Genomic DNA, 26,900 nt, shown 5'->3' on the forward strand with positions numbered 1-26,900 from the left:
ATCAACAGATACGTCGACGTAACTTCTTTCTGAATCTGGCGCATCCTAGAAGTTACGCGGCGTATCAACAGATACGTCGACGTAACTTCTTTCTGAATCTGGTCTAATTTGTTTTCCTGCTGTATGACCAGCAGTAGGCTGTGCCAGACTCCATAGATAGGTTCCTGTGTGGTGAAGGTAGACGCCCCAAGTGGCCAGGGCGTCTGGCCACAGCTGTGTTTTTGCACACTAATTGACACATTATTTGTATTCAATTATCACCCAGACTTTCTGCACACCGCAGAGGGTTCACTTTTTCAACCCCTTAATTGGTGGGTCTTTATTGGCGCTACACTTTAATTCTATAATTTTTACAACTGTCCTCTTGTTGTGTTGGCAGCCTAAAGTTTTGTTTTTTAGTTTTGCGCAATTTTTTATATGATTACTACTGATTGATGCATCCTGAGGCTTTTTGAGTGAAGGAGAGCAGTGAGCTGAAAAGTCTTCTGAAGAGGTGAGGTGGTGTTGAATTTTCTGTGTGATGAAATCAAAGAGACTATTGTTTTTCTGCTGTATGACCAGTGTCTTCCCAGCACTAGGCTGTGCCAGACTCCATAGGTAGGTTCCTGTGTGGTGAAGATAGACGCCCCAAGTGGCCAGGGTTTATTTTATGTTTGATTTTGTTTATGCTGTTTGGATGCTTGCACTTGTTTCCAGCAAGATGGAAGAATAAACCCAAATCTTTGTTTTCAGCCGTCTTCGGCTGCCTGTCTGTATAAATTCAGTGTGTGGTGAACCCATCCAGGGGGTCACACCCCCCGCTACCGAGCTAACCCCTTACAATATATATACATACACTATAAATTCCTAACCTGCTTATTTTGGGGTGTATTGGGGGAAAGATGGGATCTGACTGTATAGCTGCTTGTGTGTGAAGCATGGAAGACAAAAGACTTCCTTCTTCCTCCACAATACTCAGCCAGCTTCGGCTTCTCTCTCGGATTCTCCACCTCTGAGATGGTGAATCAGAAAGTGAGAATTCTGTCACAGATCGCCAGTGAGGTGCTGAGATCGCACCTTCATAAACTGCTTTCCGTTTCTGTGACAGTCAGTTACAGATTCTCACTGTGCTGAGATAATCAGTGGAGAGAACATGTTCTCCGCTGATTACGGGGGAAGCGGCCGCACATGTCGTCACCCGCCGCCGCCGCCGCTACACAGCCCATCAGGGAATTTTTATATGCTGCTTTACATTCGCCTTTTGATCTATTAACATTCTCTGTGGAGTGTTGATTAACCCCTTGGAGGATTCCTTGTGATGATTTGATCTGTGGCAATTGTTTCTGCTTTGCATGACTTCCTGTTAGTTCCGGGGTCTATGCTGGAGGTGAGAGTACCTAGTGAGACTTCTGGTGGAGGGATTGTCACGTTATTGTGAATCTTCAGCACTGGTGGATGTTTCATATGGACTCATTCTTTCACTTGCTACTTGCTTAATTATTTTTTTATTTTTATTTTCAAATCTCTGTATTAATTTTTTCCGAAAACATTCCATACAAAATAGAACCATACATATACATTTACATTCATCTGCTCTCCTCTAGAGCCTCCATACAATTCAATTCGTCCCTTTCACCTGACTCAAATACCTTTACCCCCTCCTCTCTCCCTTCATTCAATGGTGTGGTTAACCTCCCCTTATTCCCCATTTATCCTGATGCTGTCATGGAGTTCTCTATCCAGCTTGCCCATACTCTCTCATATTTCTCCCCATGTCCTCTATTCCGATATGCCTCTCTATACATTGGCAAATTACTGTTTACCAAGTTTTTCCAGTGTACTACCGAGGGAGCTTCTGTCTTTTTCCAGTTTAGCACTATTGTCTTTCTAGCATAGAACAATAGTAGACCTATCTGTGTCCTCCTTCTTACTGACATACTGTTTTCCCTGCCAATCCTAATGGCGCGCACACACGGTCGTTTTTTGAGATGAAAAAAAAACAACATTTTTAAAAACGTCATTTAAAATGACCGTGTGTGGGGAAAACTTTGTTTTATGTCTTCTGAAAAACGACAAAAAAAAAAAATTCGAACATGCTTCAATTTTTAATGTCGTTTTTCAAAATGTTGTTTTTTTGTGTCATTTAAAATGATAGGGCCATATTCACAGAAAAAATACGCCGGAGTATCTGCTGATACTCCGGCGTATTTTCAAATTTGCCGCGTCGTATCTTAATTTGTGATTCACAAACAAGATACGACGGCATTTGGCTAAGATCCGACAGGCTTATGGCTTCGTACGCCTTCGGATCTTAGGCTGCAATACTTCGGCCGCCGCTGGGTGGAGTTCGCGTCGTTTTCCAGTGTCGGGTATGCAAATTAGCTTTTACGGCGATACACAAAGGTAACCGTGTGCGTTACGTCGTCGCAAGTCGTTTTTTCCCGTCGCAAAGTCAAGCCTGCTTTTTCATGGCTTAACTTTAGACCAGCCATGTTAAAGTATGGCCGTCGTTCCCGCGTCGAATTTTAAATTTTTTTTTTTTGCGTAAGTACATTACGCACGTCGCCATTCACAAACACGTCGGGGCGCCGTAATTTTGCGCAAAGCGCGGCGGGAAATTTCCAAACGGAGCATGCTCAGAACGTTCGGCGGGGGAACGCGCCTAATTTAAATGATACACGCTGTGAAGGATATGTCAGTGTAAATCTCCCTGCTTGGTTAAATTGTGGGTTAGAGGTAAAATGGATTCATGTGTTACAAGCTATTGACATGTTAACGACCCGTCTGCAGCTAGCTCCTTGTTTCAAAGGGATGTTAAACCTGTTTACTGTGATTAGAGGTGACTCATGTTATGTATTCTGATTGCTTCATTATGCGGTGCCAGGCTGCCCAGCTAATGTGTTCTGTACACCTTGTAATTAACTTCCCTGATGTCATTATTTAAAGAAAATGTGTCTCAGGTCGGCTCCGAATTGTCTGGCTATATTCTGTATGAGAAACTCTTGAGTGTGTGAAAAGGGGGTGGAGCTCCCATTGTTCCTTGATTAAGGATTTAGCTTGTAAAACTGTATTTATAACCAGCAGCAAGCTGCCAATAAATCAGTCTTGGTTCCAGCATTCAATCTTGACTCATGTGTGGATGATCCTGTGATGTTCTTGTATGGAGAGGAGGGAATGCTTGACGGGGATATCATACCGATACCGTCACACACGCCCCATTTGAATTAGGCGGGCTTGCGCCGGACGGCTTTACGCTACGCCGCCGAAAGTTTACACGCAAGTGCTTGGTGAATCAGGCACTTGCGCTGAAAACTTGCGGCGGTGTAACGTAAAGACGATACGTTACGCCGCCGCAAATGTACCTGAATCTGGCCCATAGTGTGTGGGTAAAACGACATTTAAAACAATGTTTTAAATCTGTGCATGCTCAGAAGCAAGTTATGATGCAAGCTTGAATGGAACAGTGGCCGTCGTACGTGCTGAACGTAACCGTGCTTTGCTAGAGCATTTTGAAAAACGATGGTGTGAGGCAACGTCGTTTTTTAAAATGAAGCTTGAAAAACGTCATTTTATTTCATCACAAAAAATGACCGTGTGTACGCGGCATAACAGACAGATCTCTGCTTCTTGTTCCAATCTTATTGATGTCACTATGGCAATGATTCTCAGGACCTCTCTCCAGAATACCACTATCTTTGGGCATAGCCAAAATATGTGCATGAAATCCCCTGGGATGCCTGCACATCTCCAGCAGTCCTGAGGATTTATCGGGGAGATCTTGTGTAACTTATATGGTGTGTAATGGCTTCTATGTAAAAAAATGTAATTGTATTAACTTATCTCTAAGTGATACAAGTATCTGCAGTGGAAACCTCCATACCTCCTCCACTTCTCCATTAATTTGGAACATCCCTCTGCCAATTTTCCCTTCATTTATTTGTATCCGGAGCCGTAATCTTTATTTAAATACATGTAGAAATTTGAAGTTTTCTTTTTTCCTTTTTTTGCCATTTGCTCCAGACCTGATTCTATTAATCGCGGGGTCCCCTCTGGAAATTGAGCTAGTAAGGCATGAATAAGCTGCCTATACCTAAATGCATGGCTCTCCGGAATGTTCCAAAGTTGTCTCATTTCTACGTATGATAGAAACTTCTCCCCTGTAAAACTTGTGACAATTTCTTTATCCCATATTTAGTCCACGCCCCTGGATCCTGGATGGAAACTAGATGTGGTAACTCCGGGTTCCTCCACAGTGGGGTATTTGGTGATAAGTTTATTTTAAATCTCCTTCTTTTCCTATAGCAACTTTCCATATTTTTACTGTTGTCCTCATTGCCGGGGTTAGATCTCGTCTTGTTTTGATCCCTCTATACAATAATCCCTGCAATGCCTCTACCGATTGGACCACTGCCGCTTCCAACATAGTAGCTGCATCATACCCGTCCGGGTTTAACCATCTCCCCGCCGTCACTAATTGTGTAGCTATATAGTATTTATAAGAATCTGGAAAGGCCAGTCCTCCCTGCGCCTCCGGTCTCATCAGCGTAGTTAATTTAATTCTTGCTGGTTTATTTGCCCAAATAAATGTAGATAGCATTCCATGTAACTGTATAAAGAAATTCTTTGGCACCTACTGTGGTGAGTTCCTGAATATATACAGAAATTTAGGTAAGATCTTCATTTTTACCAGGTTTACACGTCCTAGTAATGACAGAGGCAATGTCCCCCATATCTTTAGCTTCCTCCCAAGCTCCTGTACCACTGGGTCTAAGTTTAGCCTTCGAAAATCTTCAGCCTGTCTAGATATTATAATACCCAGATATTTAAATTCCGCTACCCATTTCAAAGGTAGGTTCGGGGGCAGCAGTTTCCTGTGCTCCTTGATCAATGGAGAACAATAGGGACTTACCCCAATTTACTTTCAGCCCTGTAAATGGTGAAAATGCATTTAATAACTCTAGCGCTCCCTCTAAAGACGGCCCAGCATCTCTTAAAAACAGAAGCATATCATCTGCGTATAGGGCTACCCTCTCCTCCAGCCCCCCCACTCGGAGTCCCTGAATGTTCGGTGTGGTCCTTAGAGCCTCTGCCACTGGCTCTATTGCTATTGCGAAGAGCGCTGGAGAGAGAGGGCATCCGTACCTCTATATAGCCGAAAGAAGGATGATCATTTTCCTCCCAGCTTAACTGCTGACATGGGTCTCCCATATATTGTTTGGATCCACTTTATAAATACTGTTCTCTGTGGCATAAATCCTGTCTGGTCAGCATCTATTATATTTCTAAGCAGGGGTTGTAGTCTTAATGTTAATATCTTCGTCAAGATTTTTAAATCAGTGTTTGTGACAGAACCCACTGTCACTGTGTGTTTTGGAAAGAACTGTGTCCGTGCCTCCTACCGACAGACTATGGGCCAGAAGATACTGGAGACCCAGGACAAGCTGGCATGGATGTAATGTAATGTTACAACCCTTCTCCCCCCACCCCCCCCCCTCTTGTTGCTGTGTCTAATTGTGTTGATTCATGACACATAGACAATGGCCTAGACTGCAGACATCTCTCCGCAGGGGGTGTGTATTGAGGCTGCCTGCTTACCATAAACTCATTAGGTATCTGTAGACTGTTTCAATGTACAAATGTTCAGTTCCCATTGGTTGTTGGCTAAGGGGAGTGTCCCTAGCTCTGTGTAACTGTATGTCTTGGAATTTAATAAACAGTTTAAGCTCTGGATGTTTAACCCTCAACACCTGTGTGGATTGTCTCGTGATTGAGGGGTTAAGGCTGGTTATGGCGAGGTTGCAGGCTGCGGTGCGTTTGGAGGACAGGAGACACAGGTCTGGCGGATGTGCCCACCTGGGGTATCTGAGATCCGTCACAGTATTTAATAGCGCTATTGGCCTATATGATGAACATCATTTTGGATCCTTTGTTTCTTTATCTATCAGTGTGTTATATGTGCTTCTCTCATTGAATCTGGGAGGGCCCCTTTCCTTAACCCGCTTGTGAATACTTTTGCTAATTTAGAGCTAATAATGCTCCATATTTTTTTATAGAATTCTGCTGGAATTCCATCTGGCCTGGTGCTTTCTTCCCCGAGAATGTACGTATAACCTCCATAATTTCCTCAGCCGTAATTGGACAAACTAATGCTCTCCTCTCCCCATCCGACAGCCACCCTAGGCTATCCGATCCAATAGGCCCGTCATATCCTCCTGGCGGAAGTCGGGTGGCAGGGAAGAGGCATACAGTGTACTGTAATATTCTCTGAAAGTCTCCAATATCTCTTCTGGTTCTTTTACTTTCTGTCCATTTGAATCCTCAATTTCTGATATAGTTGTAGCCTGATACTCTTGTTGCACCAATCTGCTAGGAATCTACCCCCCTTTATCTCCCTGCTCAAATATGTTCTGTCTATTTTTGTTGCATTTCTAATCTTGTTATCTCCTCCATATGCAAATGTAAATCTCTTTGTGCGCCCATCATTTCTTTAAAGTTGATCCCGCTGGGGTCTTGGCCATATTTTTCCTTCCGGAAATCAATCTGTCTCTCTAACTCCTGCATCTTTACCTTCTGATTTTTATTGACCGCTGAGATATTTGATATATATTGTCCTCGCAGATATGCTTTGACCGCATCCCAAACCATCTCTACCAAGGCTGATCCAGCATTATTCTCCCAATATTCCATTATTATCAATGTCATTTTCCCTGCTATTTCCGGATGTCCAACCCATTGTGGCGTCAATCTCCATAGGGATGCGTTTCTTGGAGTAGGAATACCTATTGACAGGAACAGAGGTGAGTGGTCTGAAAGACCGCTTGGTAGGTATGTAGCTTCTCCGATGTCTGTCAACATGCAGAATCTGTAAATGCCAGATCTATTCTAGACGCCGTTTTATAAGAGGCAGAAAATCAAGAATACCCTCTCATCATCCCCGGATTTTTCCATCTCCAAATCTCCGTTACCCCCATTGCCTGTGCCCAATTATACAGATCTGCTGAATGTTGTTTAGGATGTTTTGATCTATCTAGCTCTGGTGATAGACCGCATTGAAGTCTTCAATCAACATCAATTTTGCTGGGAGATGCTGAATAATTTTTTCCATTATCTCGCTTAGAACCCCCACCGAAGATGGGGGTGGGATATGCACTGCCACCGTAACATATCTCTGTTTGCCAATCGTGTACAGCAGGATGACATATTTTCCATTTATGTCTATATAAGCCTTCTCTACTTCTCCGGAAAGGTTTTGTTTACCAGAATTGATACCCCCCTAGCATATTAAGAATAGGTGGAGTGGTATGTTTCTCGTATCCAGGTTTTTTATAACGTTCTTACTTTTTTTCCCATTAAATGTGTCTCCTGCAATATAATCAATTGGGGAGAATATTTTCTTATATACTGAAACATCAAGGCTCGTTTAAACTTTAAGTTTAGTCCTCGGACATTCCAAGATAGTATTGAAAAACAATTATTTTTCTCAGGCATTATATCTAGAGTATGGGAAGAACCCCTGCCTCCATTGTATCTTACACCTCCCTATTTTTTGGGGGGGCATCCATAGGGTACTTGAACCACACCATTGCAAACCCCATACATACTTCCCCCATACTCTCCCTCCTCCCTACCCACCCTGTCTCTCCCCACTCCCCTCTCTTGTGTACAATCCCATCCTTGCGTGGATGAGAGTGGAGAGGAACTTTCCCTATCCCCTTTTTACTGAGTATAATCTCTATTTCATGCTCAGTATCCTTCATAACTCAACCCACAACCTCGTATAGCAGACTGTACTTTAACCCCTTCTCTCTCAGTCTTTTCCGTATTTCTGTATATGCCCTTCTTTGCTGTTGTATCACAACTGGGTAGTCGGGGAAAAATAACAATTTAACATTTTCATACTGTATATCTGCCCTCATCCTTGCTGTTGAAAGAATTTGATCTCGGTCCCTGTAATTCAGGTTTAGGGATACGGAAGGAGATCATATGTGCTCTTTCCACCACGAATGTTGAGGATACTTCTGTTAATTTCAGAACTTCTGTTAATAATTTTTCCGAGAATGTAATTGGGTTATCCCCTTCTACCTGCTCTGGCAGACCCAGAATTCAAACGTTGTTCCTTCTTAGGCGACTTTATGTGTCTATTGCTCTGTCCTGCAATTCTCTAATTTGCTTTTCCAATCTTTGCCATTCCTTGTTATCCTTTTGAATTTTTTCCTCAACTTTTGAGACGCGGATTTCTATTTCTGCTGTCTTTTTCTGTATTTTATCGAAATCGCGTTTTATTGAACACACATCTACTGCCAAGGCGTCCATTTTATTTGTCAGCACTTCACTGCTTGCTTTTATTGCCTCCAATATGTCTTTCCCAGAAGGCGTGTGCTCCCCCTCTATTGCTGCCGTCTGCGTCTCCGCTGTTATCCCTTTTACTGGGGATTTTTGCGGGGATTGTGGAGGTTTCTTTGCTGCCTTTGCCGCCATGGCCGAGGGAGAGGAACAGGGGGTCACTATCTGTGGTTTCACACAAGATTTACTGGGGGCAATTTATCCTCAAATTAGTTTAGGGGGGAAAAAGAGAGAGGTTTATTCCTCCTTTATCCCCTACCCTTCGTTCTACCTGGCTCTTTAATCTCTATTCAAGAACTGTAGAAAACTGTAGAGTATCATAACACATAGGAGGAAAATGGAGTATCTGTTCCAGGCAGACCTAAGTTCAAAAAGAAAACAGACTGAGAGAAAAAAAAAAGGGGGTGAGCCCAGTCCTTCAAGTTATTAGGATTGAATGCTTTGGGGCTCACAAAGAAAAGAGCATAGACCAAGGACTTCCAGACTTCCAGTTGGAAACAAAGCGCTAGGTCAAAAGCTATAATGCCAGGGAACTGATAATCAGGGGATTACAAGCCAGTGTCCATAAAGTATATATTTCCATCCATTGCTTCTCAGGCCCCGTACACACGTCCGAGATTCTCGACGAGAAAAACACATCGTTTTTCTCGTCGAGAATCTTGTGAAGCCGCCGAAAATCTCGGCGAGTCAAGTTCTCCCATAGAACAACGAGAAAATAGAGAACATGTTCTCTATTTTCTTGACGAGATTCTCGGCGGCTTTCTCGGGGCAAAAGTGTACACACGGCCGGGTTTCTCGGCGGAATTCAGCTCCGACCGAGTTTCTCTCTGAATTCTGCCGAGAAACTCGGTCGTGGTGTACGGGCCTCAGTCCCCTACACATTTCTCCAAAACGGCCAAATATCGGCCGATATATCGGTCGACCTCTAATCTTGTCTCCACCTACTATGCAGCCCTAATGACTGACTTTAACCCCAGGTATCACAAAGCTCAGGTAAAGTGGACCTCTCTGGACCTCTCCCTGGTAGACGAGGACCTGGTCAGAATTTAGTGATACGTATAAAACTTCAGTTATTGCTTCCCCGGATCGCATCATACAGGTCAAAATTTTTTCATCAAACCCACCTCACTCCGGCTAGGTTACACAGGATGGGTCTCCTGCCCTCGGCTGCCCTGTTTCTGTGGCTGTGGCCAGGAGGCCGATTTCCTACATTGCTTCTGGTCATGCCCAGTAGTTCCGGGACTTCTGGGAGGAAGTGGGTGCTTTCATCTCATCGGCGCTAGGCCTCCCAAACATAATCCACCCCAAGAACTGCCCTATTTTGGCAAATTACACCTATCATCACATGCCAAGAGACTGCTCCGCATACTCTACTTCTATGTTAGAAAAGCTATTTTACTGTCCTGGAAGGGCGCACAGACCTCTCTGAGGTCCCTCTGAGTAAAGCTTATTAATGATTCTATCCCACTGTATAAACTTACTTTTCAACTCTGGAAACAGAACAAAACCATCCACAATATTTGGGGTAGATGGTTGGCTAGTCTGCTAACCCTCTCCCAGCACTGATTGTACTACTCTTGATTGACCATTGATGGGCCGTGCCCCAGGGATCTATGCCCTGGTAATACACCTGAACCTTTTACCATTGTGCCTACTTTATATCTTTGCACTGATATCTGTTTATTTTTCTATGTTTGAGCATATTGCCTACTGTTTATGACCAGATTGTCTGGTGGTATTGTTGTTGTTTTTTGTGTTTCTTTCTGTTTGTTTGTTTGTCTTAAATCCAATTAAAATATCTTTAAAAAAAAAAACAATGTCCCGCCTCCAGTGGTCACTTCACACTGATTCAATGTCCCGGCATTGGATCAGTGTGCCGTCTATCACAGGAGGCGGGACTTTGTTACTGCGGCCCGGGAAATTCAGCTCCCTGACACAGGAAGATCACCACTCTGCAAGAAGAGGAGGAGGAGGGCGCGGAGGATGGGACTTTGAGCCATCAGGATGACACCGCGCAATGGGCGGACCCCCGGAGGCACGGCCACTGCGTATGTGCAATTATCTACACTTTTTTTCTTTCGGCAATATGCTGAAAAGACCATTTTGGGACGATATGTTTCGGCCGATTAAATTTCGGAGCATCCGTAATTATAAATACACCTCTTAATAAAACCCCCATCCCGTATTATTGTATAATCTGTTATTATAAACGGAAAAGCTGAATTACATTGGAAATAAAAAACACATTTCCAAAATGAAGAGAATGTTCCGGCCCCCGAAAGTGGGGGAATGTTCTGACCCTGAAGGGGTTAATGTACGACTCCACACTATATATGTGTACATACCTCCCAACTTTCTGAGATGGGAATGAGGGACTTCTATTAGCAAAAGTGTGTAGGCATAGGACACACCCCCTGACACACCCTTTAATGGAGACATATAACCACTTCCTTACTGGGCACATATACCCCTTCCTGACCAGGTGAAATTTCAGTCGCGGTCGTGCGACGTGGCTCCCAAACAAAATTGACGTCCTTTTTTCCCCACAAATAGAGCTTTCTTTTGGTGGTATTTGATCGCCTCTGCAGTTTTTATTTTTTGCGCTATAAACAAAAATAGAGCGTCAATTTTGAAAAAAAAAAAACAATATTTTTTACTTGTTGCTGTAATAAATATCCCAATTTTAAAAAAAATAACTTTTTTTTTCTCAGTCTAGGCGATACGTATTCTTCTACATATGTTTCATAAAAATAAAAAAATTCGCAAGAAGCGTCTGGTTTGCGCAAAAGTTATTGCGCTTACAAAATAGGGACAGAATTATTATTATTTTTTATTATTTTTTTTTACTACTAATGGCGGTGATCAGCATTTTTTTCGTGACTGCGACATTAGGGCGGAGACATCGGACACTTTTGACACATTTTTGGCGCCATTCACATTTATACAGCGATCAATGCTATAAAAATGCACTAATTACTACTGTATAAATGTGACTGTGATTGAAGGGGTTAACACTAGGGGGTGAGGGGGGAGGGGGGTGACTGGGGGAGGTGACCGATCTATGTCCCTATGTACAAGAGACACAGATCGGTCTCCTCTCTCCCCTGACAGGACATGGATCTCTGTGTTTACACACAGAGCTCCACGACTTGTCCCTGTAGCCGCCGATCCCGAGTGCCTGGCGGACATCACGGCCGCCAGGCACACGCATTGGCATCTCAGCGATGCGGCGGGGCTGCGCGCGCAGGCCGTAAAAACACGGCCAGTCAGAGAAGTAGAACCACCCTGCGGCCGTATAAAGTCGTACGGCCGTCGGGTAGTGGTTAAAAAAAAATGGATAAACCCACAAGTGCATTTTTACCACTAATATTCCTTTATATTGGCTTTTGGAATTTTTACAAATGCAGCAGAAAAATGTAGAAATGGGATGGAAGGTTTAGCACCGGGAAAGACTTTTTGATAGATAAATAGTGCATTTTATATACATGTATATAGATCAGACCAACATGAGGGACACATGAGGAGGAAAGAGGCACTTTGTTGTAAATGAGGGACAGTCCCTCCAAATCAGGGACAGTTGGGAGGTATATGTGTGTATTATCATCTGCTGGAGATAAAAGACGTCACAGTGACTATGGAGGAAGAGGACGGACATGACGGGGGTTACTGTGTGTAAATAGAAGATAAGATCTTATTACCTCCTCTGCTGCTCTTCCAAAGATGTCTCCTCACTACTTCCTCCCGACTCACCTCTCACCTAGAACTTCCTGTCTGTTTCTGACATCATTTCCTGTCTTCCATAGAGTTTTCCTATCTCTATGGTAGAAGTGAGAAAATCACCACCTTGTGACGCTCAGAGGACCTGCAACCCGGAGAAACATCTTGTAGTGTGAACTCGGCCTTGTGCTTTGTGTGTATATACTGTATATCCTTATAGATGGGGTCATCTCCACTCCCACCAAGAGGGAGAGAAATATATTACTGCCTAGTCCAGCCTTTCTCAGCCAGGGTTCCTCCAAAGGGTTCTAGGGGTTCCTTGAGCAATGGACAATTTCTGTCTCTCAGTTACAACTAGGGTTGCCACCTTTTCCTCAAGCCAAACCCGAACATTTTTTGTGTCGTACGGCAATTATTTTTGCAGTATATAGTCGCTATAAGATTGTAAAAGATCAGGGGTACTTTTGGGTGCCCTGATGAGAGTAGTAATACGGTGTGCTATGCGCGCCATGGCGAACAGCTGGCTCCTTGCTAAGAGTGGATCTGATGTGGAATTTCTGATCAGAAGTGGGATTTTTGAATACAAGTGGATGAGTTAAAAACCAGGATTTGCTTTTAGCTGCTTTTAACTGTTTCTGCTGCAAGTGTTGAATTGTTTTGTCTCTTTTCTCTGACACTTTTTAAACAGCTTTTTTTTTCTTTCTGCTAATTAAGGGGAGTGTTTAATTGATAACAGGTGAGTATATAAGTGTCTGTAAAAACTCCATAAGAGCTGGCTCCTTGCTAAGAGTGGATCTGATGTGGAATTTCTGATCAGAAGTGGGATTTTTGAATACAAGTGGATGAGTTAAAAACCAGGCGTTTAAAACAAGAGTTAAGACAGGAGTCTTCTAAACTGTAAGTAACATCTTAATCTTCATACAAGTAATTATATTGTAACTGGGAAATGAGTGCTAGCAGGGTTGAAGGTTTTGCTCAGTGCACAGTGTGTCACATGTATGCAAAATTGGTGCAACAGCTCCAAGATGGATACCGCTGTGACAGATGTGAGCAGGTTGCCCTTCTGGAAGCTCGTATTAGAGATCTGGAGGAGCAAGTTGCAACACTGGGTAGAAATGACAACCTTGAAAGGGGTCCTCTGCTCGCTGAGCAAGTGGGCAGTAAGGTTGATGTGGAGGGTGGAGGGGCAAGTCAGGATTATCAGATAGGGAGATGGGTTAATGTAGTTAGAGGGAGTGGAAGGGGCGTGAAGAAAGGGAAGGCCAGTCCTGTATTTGTGCATGAAAACAAATTTGCCAAGTTGGGTGATGATGTGGAGGTGGCAAACACAGAGGTGGCAGCCCTAGATGTTACTGCTACCCCTAACAGCCGGGAGAGCAACCCATCTAGTAGAGGTGGGGAGGGGAGTGCAGGTAGGCCTAGACAGTTGGTGGTAATAGGGGATTCTATAATCAGAAGGACTGATAGAATAATTTGTCGCCAGGATCGCTTCAACCGAATGGTTTGCTGTCTCCCTGGTGCCAGGGTTCGGCATGTGGTGGACCGGGTGGATAAATTACTGGGAGGGGCTGGCATGACCCAGCTGTCTTGGTCCACGTTGGAACCAATGACAGTATACATGGAAGGTGGAGGCTCCTTAAGAATCAATTTAAAGAACTAGGCTGCAAGATGAAGGGAAGGACCTCCAAGGTGATATTCTCTGAAATATTGCCTGTGCCATGCGCAACACAGGAAAGGCAGGGGGAGATTAGAGAGCTGAATGCATGGCTAAAGACCTGGTGTAGGAAGGAGGGATTTGGGTTTCTAGAGCACTGGGCTGACTTTTCATTGGGGTGCAACCTATATGCTAAAGACGGTTTGCACTTGAATGGAAGGGGGTCTGCTGTGCTGGGGGAGAGGTTTATGGGAATGCTGGAGGAGTATTTAAACTAGGATTGAGGGGGGGAGGGTGAATTAGAATTACATCGGGCACACAGGTCAGCTAGGGATCAGACATTAATGGAGAGTGGAATGGGGATAGATGGGGGGAGGGTTATGGCAGGTGACAAGAAAGTTCCCATGTTGCAAACAGCCATTGGAAATAATAGTGACATTTGTACTACTATAAATTATATGAAAAACTGTGGATGTGATATATTTGGATTTTGCAAAAGCGTTCGATACAGTTCCGCACACACGGCTCATGTGTAAGGTAAAGTCTACAGGAGTGGGGGCGTGACCGGATGCAGGAGAGAGTGAGGGCGAGAGTGGAGGTGTGAGTGGAGAGGACCTGCCTCCCCCCCCTGTATGGAAACTTTTGCCGTGGAGCTGTACTTAGCGATGGACCCACACCTCAAGCAAAGTCTGGTTTAAAAAAACATACCTTCCCGTTTGTGTTTGGCGGCTGGGCTGGAGACTGTGTCCCGTGCGTTGCCCGTGGGTCTCTGGGCTGTGTGCGCGGGTGTCCCTCTGGCTGGGAGCCGGCGCGTGCCTGCACTGAGGAGCGGGAGGTGATTGGACCCGATAGTCTCCCGAGTTCCCGTGTTCTCGCGAGAGTACGCGACTCCGCTGGTGTGTTCTCCCTGCGTACAGAGCAGAGCTGGGGGAGCGAATCGCTGAACCTGGGACACCGTGGAACCTGCGCTAATAGACGCCAACAGAGGAACCTGTACTGGACGTAAGGCTGCTGGTGGTAAGGTGATACCTGCTTCAACCTGTGGGAAGAGACAGCTTCCTGCGTTTGTGACTATTCCTGGGCGCTTGCTGAGGGTGGATGTCCCTGGGTTTGATTTATGATTGACTTGACCCCAGGGAAAGAAAAGCGAGGGGGGAGCAGTAAGGGGGGCAAAAAGTCTTGGGGGGCGGATTTCATTAACGCTCAAGAGAAATAAGAAGGAGAACTGCCCTTTTAAAAAGAAGAGGGGAAAGAGAGAAAGATAAAGGGAAATATAAGACAATTCCATAAATTGCTTAGCAGATGTGAACCTGCGCCAAGAAGGAGGTGGCGTGAGCAATTCAGTGAAAAAATTGTATATCAGCGACCGTCTTGTAGCAATTGTTAAATTGATTGCAGAAAATAAAAGAAGAAGCGCACTGTACTATGCACTTTATGCACTTTATACCTGTTCTACTGTGTCGCTGATTGGTTGCACCCTCTACGGTTCTAGCGTTCCCCAGACTATAAAAACCAAGAGATAATCACTCAGCAAAAAGAACCAGGCAATAGTCCATAATCCTAATGGGATATAAGCCTCACGGCAGCCGCATGTTACCAACTATTTGAAGCCACTAGTAGTCACCCACCCTTTTTTTGAGAGACGCTCAATACATTCTTAAACGTATTTTGTTCGTTTGCGTAAGTGTATCAGCCCATTGATACAATTGCTGTGTGCTGCGACTAATTGGCATACACGGTATACACGGGTTAAAAGCCAACTAAACACACTCTCTACCCCCGATGTTCACTATGTCCAAAAATGCACCCCACGTAGAGGGGGCTCCCGTCACAAGGTCCGCCAAGGACAAAGAAAAGGGTAGTCAGGTAGCAGCAGCCAAACTTGAACGTTTTTTCCACCCCTCAAAGCCCAACTCTCACTCCCCAGCTAAGGGGGGGACGGCATCGGCTGCAGTGCACCCCAAGGGTATACTACCCGCGTCAGCAGATAGGCGGAGCCTGGGGACAGCTTCAGCAGTACCCCCTAAGACGCCTAACCTAGTGAACCCTACCGGTCCTAAAAATCATGCTAACAAGGGCCTGGGTGGGGGGAGAAATGAGACCGGGGCAAAATTGGCTGAAGAGACCATGCAGGACCCAGTGTAGACACTGCACTGGAGTTATCTCAGGAGTCCACACTAAAAAATGTCAAAACAACACGTCAGGTGACGTAACAGCAAGCGAGGGCGAACCTACATTGAAAGATCTTTTACACGCCATAAACGCTTGCAAGGACTCAATCACTTGCCTAGAGACCCAGTTGAAAGGCATTAAGGAGGACTTATGTTCAATGGGGGACAAACTGAGTAAAACTATGGAAAGAACCACCATCCTAGAGGAAAGATTAAGTACGGTTGAGGACGAACTATTCCTGCTTAGGCAAGAAATCTCCGGGCTAAAGAAACAAATGGGGGCTAAGATCGATGACTTGGAAAATAGAAGTCGCAGAAATAATATTCAAATTATTGGTATACCAGAGAGGAGTGAGGGAGCCAACCCCATAGAATTCCTCGAGGGCTGGTTTAGGGAGACCTTTGGGGCCACAACTCTTTCATCTTTTTTTGGCATTGAACGCGCTCATCGGGTCCCCTTTAAACCGCGCCTGCCAACTAAGCGCCCTAGACCATTGCTTGTCAAAATGTTCAACTATATCGATAAAGTGACCCTGCTCCGAAAAGCAAGAGAAAAAGGAGAGATTTTGTATAATGGGGTTAAAGTCTCACTGTATCAAGATTTCTCCCCCGATCTGCAGAGACGCAGAGCCGAATTTATTCCAATCAAGCGAACTCTTCAAAAACATAAACTCCCGTATGCTCTACTTTATCCAGCCCGCTTGCGTGTCTCTGCCTTGGGGGGAACTTTCTTTTTTGACTCACCGGCAAGCACAGTGAAATGGCTCGAAGACAATAAGAAAGACATCTAAAAGTCTTAAGAACCCTGGGAACCTTTGTGCCGTTTTTTTTTTTTTGTTTTTTTATTATTATGCTTTTTCTAGAGGCTCAGCTATTTATTTGCACTTTGCACTTTTTCAACACATTCACTAATTTAATAAACACAGCAATATGGCAATATGCCGAGCACTGGTTAGTTAAACACAGGAAATTATAGGAAATTTTTTCCCTATATAAATAAAATAAACACTTAGACTACACAAAATGGGAATAAAAGAAAGCAAGAGGCACTGAACGGTAGCTAGGGGGGGGGGGGTGGGCGGGAAGAGGGTCGCATGATTGAGTGTGGTAGAGGGAGGTATGAGAGTTCATCAATGATGAGTAGTATGGAGGTCACAGGTAGAGCCCCTTGGGGAGGCCTAAGAGGGCTAAGGGTGGGAGGATTGGGTAGGACGGGTAGGGAGAGGAGGGTGGGACCTAGTGGGGGGAGAGGGGGGAAGGGGGGGGAGGATGGGATGGGGCACACACCACTGCTAAAAATTTGACGACCCTATTTATAATTTTCTTACTTAGTTTGTTCCTTTTTATTACCTTCTTACTTTTCAGGGTATGTCGAAGCGGGTAGACACTTATTGGGGTTTCCCCCTTCTTCCTTTTTTTCCCTTCCTTTTTAAGGGAGGGGGACAGGGGGGGAAACAAGGAGGGGAAGAAGGGTAGGAAGTAAAGAAGGGCACCCTGGGGAGCTTCTCTCATATAGCCAGTACTTTATTTCCAGATGTTTATGCTTCCAGTGGTGTGTCCCATTGGTATACAGAACTTTTATGGTTGACCAGATTTTGGACCTCCCTCTTCCCTTTTTACTGTCGGGAATTTCTTCTTTTTTTCTTTTTTTGTTTTTTCTTTTTCTCCCTTTGTCCTTTTTTTTGCTTGGTGTTTCCAGACACAAATTCGGCATGGGTCAAAGGTCCATGCATTTTTACGACTGTATTAAATTTTTCCATTTGGATCCCTCTCGATACAGACAAGAGAGAATAAAAAGGGGGACCAATGTTAAATTTAACTATAGGATATGGTAGATAAGACGTTCTGTATAAAATCTCTGAATGTGCGTGGAATGAGAGACTCCATTAAGAGAATGACCATTTTAGATATGTTGGGGGTGAGAGGAGCAGGCCTGCTCTGTCTGCAGGAGATGCACTTAACTGCAAAGACAGCCGCACAGCTGAGCGGCCCAAAATTCCAGTCCACCTATCACTCATACCACTCATCCTATTCCAGGGGAGTGAGCGTACTGGTGGGGAGAGGAGTGGTATTCTCCTGCAGAGAGAGCAGGATAGACGACCAGGGAAGGTTTATATTTTTATTCTGCTCCATTGAAAATAAATTATTTGTGATAGCCAGTGTCTATATCCCTCCTCCATTTAAATTCAAAGTTCTACACAAATTGATAGAGTTCACATTGGACAAACCAGGGATACCGATACTTATTATAGGAGACTTTAATGAAGCCCTAGATAAGACGCAGGACAGGTTCCCGCCGGGAAAGAGACCTAAAACAAAGGGAGAGGATCGACTAGCACTATTTCTGGATGAAGTTGGACTATGTGATATTTGGCGTACGCGTTATCCGCAGGAACGCCAATATTCCTGTTTCTCGAAGACCCACCATACTTTATCCAGAATAGACAAGGCGTTGGGCAACGATGAGGCAGTAACACTGGTAACAAATATAGAATATGGCCCAAGAGGTATTTCCGATCACTCACCAGTTGAGCTGATAATAAAAGCTAGGGGTAAATGGTACCCCAGCGAATGGAAAATTAGTCCTCAATGGCTCGAGCTAATGAGCGAACATGATACGGTGATGTTTGCTCTTAAAGAATTTTTACAGATAAATGAGGGAACTGCATCAGTAGGGGTGGTATGGGATACCCTAAAAGCCCACCTCCGAGGTCTCCTGATTCAAAAGATAGCAGGAATTAAGAGGAAGAACAGAGAGGGAGAGTGCGAGGTAAGGAACCAGTTGCTACAGGCAGAGAAGAGATATACTGAAGCCCCAACCCCGCACAGCTTAAAAGAGTGGTTAGAAAAACAACAGATATACAAAATGACTATATTAAAAAGAACAGAGGGGAAACGCATATTTCAGAGACAGAATCAGTTTGGAGAGGGAGAGCGAGTAGGGCGCCTGTTGTCTTTACTTATTAGAACTAATTCCCCCCCCCTCCACTGTTACAGCAGTCAAGTTAGCAAGCGGGGAAACATCTATCGACAAAACTGTAATATTAAACACCTTTAGAGAATTCTACGTATCCCTTTATAGCTCCAAGAGGAGGGAGGGGACCGAAGGGTCGGGAAACTTCCTACAGGGAATGTCCGTCCCTACCTTGATGGAGGAAGATAACATTGATATGGAGATGCCAATCACTCTAGGTGAATTAAAACAGGCAGTGGCTGGGATGTCAACTCAAAAGTCACCTGGCCCAGACGGGTTGCCCGTGGAGATCTATAAAAGATATGGCGATATTCTGCTACCAGAAGTCCTCAAGACATTAAATTGGGCATTGACCCACGGAACACTCCCTACCTCTATGATGGAAGCTACCATCATTGTCCTACATAAGGAGGGGAAGGATCCAATTGAGGCCTCGTCGTATCGCCCCATATCACTCCTATGCACTGACGCAAAGATTTTGGCTAAAGTATTAGCAATGCGCCTAAACCGATATATCCAAGCGCTCATACACTACGATCAATCTGGCTTCATCCCTAACAGGTCAACCAGTATTAATATCAGGAGATTATTCTTGAACATGCAAATTCCAACAGAAGGGGTGGGTTCCAGAGCTATCTTGGCCCTGGATGCCGCCAAGGCCTTTGACAGCCTGGAATGGGACTACCTATGGAGGGTCTTGGAGAAGTTCGGGTTGGCCCCAGGTTTATTGGTTGGGTGAAGCTGTTATATAACCAGCCAAGAGCAAAAATTAAAATCAACAACGAGCTCTCTGATATCTTCCAACTAGAGAGAGGAACTAGACAGGGTTGCCCACTCTCCCCCCTTCTGTTTGCGCTGGCGATGGAACCATTGGCTATCAAAATTCGAGGATCAGAAGATATACAGGGGTTCCGTAGACCAACCAAGGAGGATAAGATCGCATTGTTTGCGGACGATGTCCTTTTTTTCCTGGGAGACACAGAAAACTCGTTAAAAAATGTGATCAAAACGGTGGGCGAGTTTGGGCTATGCTCTGGGCTGGTCATTAATTGGGAAAAGTCGGCACTATTGCCAATTGATTCCCTTGGTGTGCAGATACCCCTTGGTGTCCCCCAGTTAAAAGTAGTAGACATGATGAAATACCTGGGGATATGGATCACGAGGGATATTAACAGCTTCGTCTCAAACAACTTAATTCCCCTCTTGTCCAAATGGGAACAAAAAAGAGACATCTGGTGTAGACTACCGCTGTCCATAGCGGGGCGATGCAATCTAATAAAGATGCTCTGGCTGCCCCAGCTACTCTATATCCTTCATAATTCCCCAGTCTGGATAGATCAAAAATGGTTCAAAAAGATAGAATCCATTTTCAGAGATCTAATTTGGAAGAAGGGACAAGCCCGGATTGGTCTCCGGACCATGCAGTTACCAGCTAAAGAGGGGGGAATGGCAGTTCCCCACCCGAAAACATACTTCCTAGCTTCGCAACTACAACATCTTGCGAATTGTGGACCGGAGGGAGATGGAAATCTTGGTACACTGATGCTATTAGGGGCACCACACGGGACAATATTGGAGGCACTCGAGGCTGCCTCATTTATTTATAAGGGTCCAACTATAAAACTAATCCTTAAAGTATGGCAAACAACAAAAGTACTGCTGGGCTATAAGGGAATAACAACGTTTGCCCCTCTCTGGTGCAACCAGAACTTAAGGGAATTAAAAGACATTGAGAGATGCAAGGAATGGGAGAGACAAGGGATAAAATGCTTGAATCAATTGTACGATGGAGAACACCTGAAATCCTTTGCAGATTTGCGACAGGAATTCAATATAGCAAATAAAACATTTTACAGATACCTCCAGATCCGGCATGGCATCCAAGCCCAGTTTGGGTCACAACCCATTGTATGGTCCTCGGCCCCTACCCTCTCGAAAATAACCTCTTCAAAAACAACCAAAGGCCTGATCTCTGAACTGTATTCCAGAATAGGAGTTAAAACAATAAGTAGGGCAGGCCCCATCAAGAGCAGGATGGGGTGGGAGAAAGACCTGGGGCAAATGACCACTGAACAGTGGAGCGCGATCTTGAGGGGGGGGGGGTACTGGTCTCGATCTCTCCGGCTCAGAAAGTATCACACCTGTTCCTCTTGCATAGAGTATACTATACCCCCAGGAGAATGTTCAACCTTGGGTGGAGAAGTACCGACGAATGTCCAAGGTGCAGAGCGACAGGTAGTCTCATCCACATGATGTGGAAATGCCCCAAGCTATTTAGATACTGGGAGGAGGTAATAGACACAATAAATAAAACTTTCAAAACGAATCTGGAAGCTGAATCGAAGACATGCTTACTAGGTAGTATAGAGGAGAACAGAGTGCCTGCTGGTGCCCTTGAGGTGGTACTGAGATGCCTCTTCCAGGCCAGGAAGTTAACTGCATGGAGGTGGCAGGCCCAGATTCCACCTACTGTTAAATCATGGGTTGAAACCATTAACACAATGATCTGGAGCGAGAGAGTGACACTCACTAGACAGGGCAACTATGGAAAATATGTGAGGATGTGGAAACCCTGGCTAGACATAATGGGATGCCCTATATAATTGATATATACTTTAACCAGCTATCTGATAACCCTATATGGGGAGGACTTACTTAAGGAAACAAACTAACTTCAAGAAACTAGTCCACGGTGTGATGGGAGGGTGGAGGGGTGGGAGAGGGGTGAGCGGACATAAGGGAAGAGAACTTTGGAGTTTAAATGGGGCTTTTCCCACTCAATCACAATGACACGGAGACGCAGGGGGGGGGGGGGGAATGTATGCTTGCGTATGCGGTGTGTTAACTCCATGCAAACTGGTGTACCACTTTTTGTATTTTGTGTACGTAAACAACAATAAAAAATGTTATAATTAAAAAAAAAAAAAAGTCTACAGGATTGGATATATCAGTTTGTAAATGGATAGAAAACTGGCTGAAAGACAGAATTCAGAGAGTCGTGGTTAATGATTCTTACTCTGAATGGTCCAAGGTTATCAGTGGTGTACCCCAAGGTTCAGTGCTGGGACCCTTACTTTTCAATATATTTATAAATGATATTGGGTCTGAGATCAAAAGTAACATTTCTGTCTTTGCAGATGACACCAAGCTATGCAGTGGAATAACGTCCTTGCAGGATGTCTCCAATTTACAAGCCGACCTCAATGCTCTGTCTGATTGGGCGACTAAGTGGCAGATGAGGCTTAATGTAGATAAATGTAAAGTTATGCACTTGGGGGCTAAGAATATGCATGCATCATACATACTAGGGGGAGTACAACTGGGGGGATCTGTAGTGGAGAAGGATCTGGGGGGATCTGTAGTGGAGAAGGATCTGGGGGTCTTGGTAGATCATAAGCTCAATAATAACATGCAATGCCAAGCTGCAGTTTCCAAAGCGAGCAAAGTCCTTTCTTGTATAAGAGAGGTATGGACTCCAGAGACAGAGATATAATTTTGCCCCCCTGTACAAATCATTAGTAAGACCTCATCTGGAATATGCAGTTCAGTTTTGGGCACCAGTTCTCAAAAAGGATATCGGAGAACTGGAGAAAGTGCAGAGAAGGGCAACCAAACTGATAAGAGGCATGGAGGAGCTCAGCTATGAGGAAAGATTAGAGGAACTGAATTTATTCACTCTTGAGAAGAAGAGAATAAGGGGGGATATGATCAACATGTATAAATATATAAGGGGTCCATACAGTGAACTTGGTGTTGAGTTATTCACTTTACGGTCATCACTGAGGACAAGGGGGCACTCTTTACGTCTAGAGGAAAAGAGATTTCACCTCCAAATACGGAAAGGTTTTTTCACAGTAAGAGCTGTGAAAATGTGGAACAGACTTTAGGATTCTTTCCTAAATGTACAGAATATAACTGAGTACTAAGATTTGTAGGTAAAGTTGATCCAGGGTAAATCCGATTGCCTCTCGGGGGATCAGGAAGGAATTTTTTCCCCTGCTGTAGCAAATTGGATCATGCTCTGCTGGGGTTTTTTGCCTTCCTCTGGATCAACTGTGGGTATGGAGTTGGGTGTATAGGATTTTACTGTGTTTTTTATTTTTTGTGGTTGAACTGGATGGACTTGTGTCTTTTTTCAACCTGACTAACTATGTAACTATGTAACTATGTAACCTCACCAGTGCCCATCAGTGCAACCTGATCAGTGCCGCCTCACCTATGCAGACAGTGCCCATAAGTGCCGCCTCACCAGTGCCCATCATCTGTGCAGCATGATCAGTGCCGCCTCACCCATGCAAACAGTGCCCATCATCAGTACAGCCTGATCAGTGCCACCTCACCCATGCAGACAGTGCCCATCATCAGTACAGCCTGATCAGTGCCGCCTCACCCATGCAGACAGTGCCCATCATCAGTACAGCCTAATCAGTGCCACCTCACCCATGCAGACAGTGCCCATCAGTACAGCCTGATCAGTGCCACCTCACCCATGCAGACAGTGCCCATCATCAGTACAGCCTAATCAGTGCCACCTCACCCATGCAGACAGTGCCCATCATCAGTGCAGTCTAATCAGTGCCCATGGGATGTGTCTGGGTATGTGTTACAGCTAGGTACTTTCCTTGCACCGCCTCTGAATCTCAGTCATGTCTTCTCTGCCACTCCAGAAACTCTGTTGGAGAATCTGACGAGTTGGAGAATACGACAGAACACCCGGTCCCAGCCCACAACCGCTCAGGTCACGTGTGACGTGCTGGCTGCCTCTGAGACTCCTGGGAGGTGGGAGTTGTAGTTTGCTGCGCTGCCGAGTTCCTCCCACCGCCAGGAACTTCAGTGCGGCCAGACTACAACTCCCAGAGTGCAGCGTAGCAGCAGCCAGTCAGCGGCCGCCTTCTAGTACTGGTTATCCCAGGCCTAGGGTTGCCACCTTTTCTTCAACCAAACCCGAACACTTTAGCGGCAGGATTTTTTTTTGGGGGGTATACCCTAAAAGATTGTAAAAGACCTGGGACACTTTTGGTGGCCTGAAAGATTAGCTCATCGCAGGAAACAGTGCGTGTGGCTGAATTGCGAGTGTTCTGCACAGAATGCATCGGTCAGATATGTCCTGGGAAGAGGGCTAGTGCTAGCAGGGGGGTGGGGAGAGATAGACGTGTGCTGGGGGGCAGTGGCGGCCGGTGCTCATATTTGTTTGAGGGGCGCAAACAAACGGATTCTGAAAAAAAAAACATCAATTGCAGCCTCACTGTGCCCATCAAATGCAGCATCAGTGCCAATCATACAGCCTCTGTGCCCATCATATGCAGCCTTTGTGCCAATCATACATCCACTGTGCCCATCATATGCAGCCTTTGTGCCAATCGAACATCCACTGTGCCCATCATATGCAGCCCTTGTGCCAATCATACATCCACTGTGCCCATCATATTCAGCCTTTGTGCCAATCATATTCAGCCTTTGTGCCAATCATACATCCACTGTACCCATCATATTCAGCCTTTGTGCCAATCATACATCCACTGTGCCCATCATATTCAGCCTTTGTGCCAATCATACATGCACTGTGCCCATCATATTCAGCCTTTGTGCCAATCATACATCCACTGTGCCCATCATATTCAGCCTTTGTGCCAATCATACATCCACTGTGCCCATCATATTCAGCCTTTGTGCCAATCATACATGCACTGTGCCCATCATATTGAGCCTTTGTGCCAATCATACATGCACTGTGCCCATCATATTGAGCCTTTGTGCCAATCATACATGCACTGTGCCCATCATATTCAGCCTTTGTGTCAATCATACATCCACTGTACCCATCATATTCAGCCTTTGTGCCAATCATACATCCACTGTGCCCATCATATTCAGCCTTTGTGCCAATCATACATCCACTGTGCCCATCATATTCAGCCTTTGTGCCAATCATACATCCACTGTGCCCATCATATTCAGCCTTTGACCATCATATGCAGCCTCTGTGCCCATCATACAGCCTATGTGCCCGCATGTGCTGGGGGCACTTGGGGGTCAGATATGTGCTGGGGGTGATGCACTTTGTGAGAGAAAAGGGCCAGTGCAAGGGGGATGGGTAGGGGGGTAGGATATGTGCTGGAGGGGTGTTTTGGGAAGGAAGAGAGGGGTTGCCAGATTTCAAATCTAATCCACACTTCTAGCATTGCCTTCCCCCTCCCAGCACATATCCTCCTAACCCCTCCATCACTCATATGGCATCTACCTTGTCCTCCTTTCCAGACACTCTCCCCCCTCCCCCTCCATCTACAGAGCATAATAAAAACTTAGTGCAGACCTGAGATCAGAGCGTCTCTGCTCCCCCTCCTCCTTGTGTGTGTACAGAACAGATGGAGAAGAAGCTCCTCCCCCCTCACCCTGCCGCCTGGCCCCGCTCCGAGCCACATTCCTGTCTGAATAATGTGTCCGGGTTTCAGGCAGAAACATTACAACAGTGAGAACGGGCTGACAAGAGCCCAGGGGCCAGGATGCCATTTCTAGTCACCATGGTGACCTGGGATTTGTGCCCTGACTTCAGGTGACCATAGATACATGGAAATTCAGCTGGTTAAGCAGGGATCGGTCACATTTCCATCCATGTGTGGTCACTGCCGGATAAAAGTCACTCGATCAGCGGCTGCAGCCAATAGCGTCATCACTGATCTGTGTATTCTGAGAGCGGAGGAGCGCCCCCCATTGTCAGAATACAATAGTGCAGCGGGGAGGATTCCCCCATCCCCCTCCTATGTGTGGATGGGGAGAAACGCTTCAGTTTTTTCCCCTCATCCTGCTGGCTGAACGATAAAACTGAACCATGAATGGCCAGCTTTGGTAACAAGATATATTATTCATCAACTGATCCCCCTTAAGGGGTTAATCTTCATATTACCTCCTCTGCCGCCAGATCCAGCAACGTGTCTCCTCACTACGTCCTAAGGAATGTGCTTTGTTCTCTTTATCTGACATCACTTCCTGTCTTCCATAGAGACTTCCTGTCTGTATTCCATAGAGACTTCCTGTCTGGGTAGAGGTGAGATCACCATCTTGTGGAGATCAGAGGAACTGCAGAAACATCTCGTAGTGTGAACACGGCCTTGTGCTGTGTGTGTATGTACTGTATATCCTTATAGATGGGTCATCTCCACTCCCACCAAGGGGGATAGAAATATATTACTGCTCGGGGGAGGGGGGAGACATTTTGGCCCCTTTGATTTTGCAGTAAAATTGATGTGAGATTTAGTCATGTAGAACATCTGTTATATGGATACAAAGAACCCCAGCCGAGAGTAAAGGGTGGAAATGGCTCCTGATCCCCAGATTTGGGCAATTATGTCCCCAATATAAATAGAAAAAAACCTGCGCTATGTGTAACAACTCAAATACCTCCAGAAATAACTTCTACCGGACTGCTGCTGTAACAAAGGTAAGTCTTCCCTTTATCACCTAGAAGAGCATTATGTGTCACAGCGCTGTCCTATTGTGTGTGCCGCCCATCAATTATCACAAATACACTAAAATATGTGGAGACATTCATATATAAAGTGCTAGGGGCCCCAATAATATTCTCTGCAGATCTACTGCTTCCACTTTACACCTACTTCATTCATCTTATGGTGTTTATCAATAAATGAAGTAATCTGATCCATGTGCAAATTCATATACAACATAAAGAGCTTTGTACTCAGGATGATGTTCCCTGCAGATCCACTGCTTCCACTTCACACCTACTTCTTTATTCTTATACTATTTGCTGCTATATTCCATAAACTAAAAATCGGTGTAAATTCATGTAATCATACAATATTTTGTGCTCAATATAGTGTTCTCTGCAAGTCCACGGCTTCCAATTTGCATCTACTTCAACAAACTTATTTTGCATGAAAAAAATCCAGAGAGAGAGACCTCTCACAGGTACGGGACTTGGAGGAATGGCATGGGGTCTTCTCTCACTCCTACCAAGGGTTGTTACACATTACCTTGGTGGAGGCGAGTCTTTGGCCGGGTACACACGAACAAACATGTATGGTGAAAGCGGTCCGTCGGACCG

Source organism: Rana temporaria (assembly GCF_905171775.1).
Source record: "Rana temporaria chromosome 4 unlocalized genomic scaffold, aRanTem1.1 chr4v, whole genome shotgun sequence".
Lineage (NCBI taxonomy): Eukaryota > Metazoa > Chordata > Amphibia > Anura > Ranidae > Rana > Rana temporaria.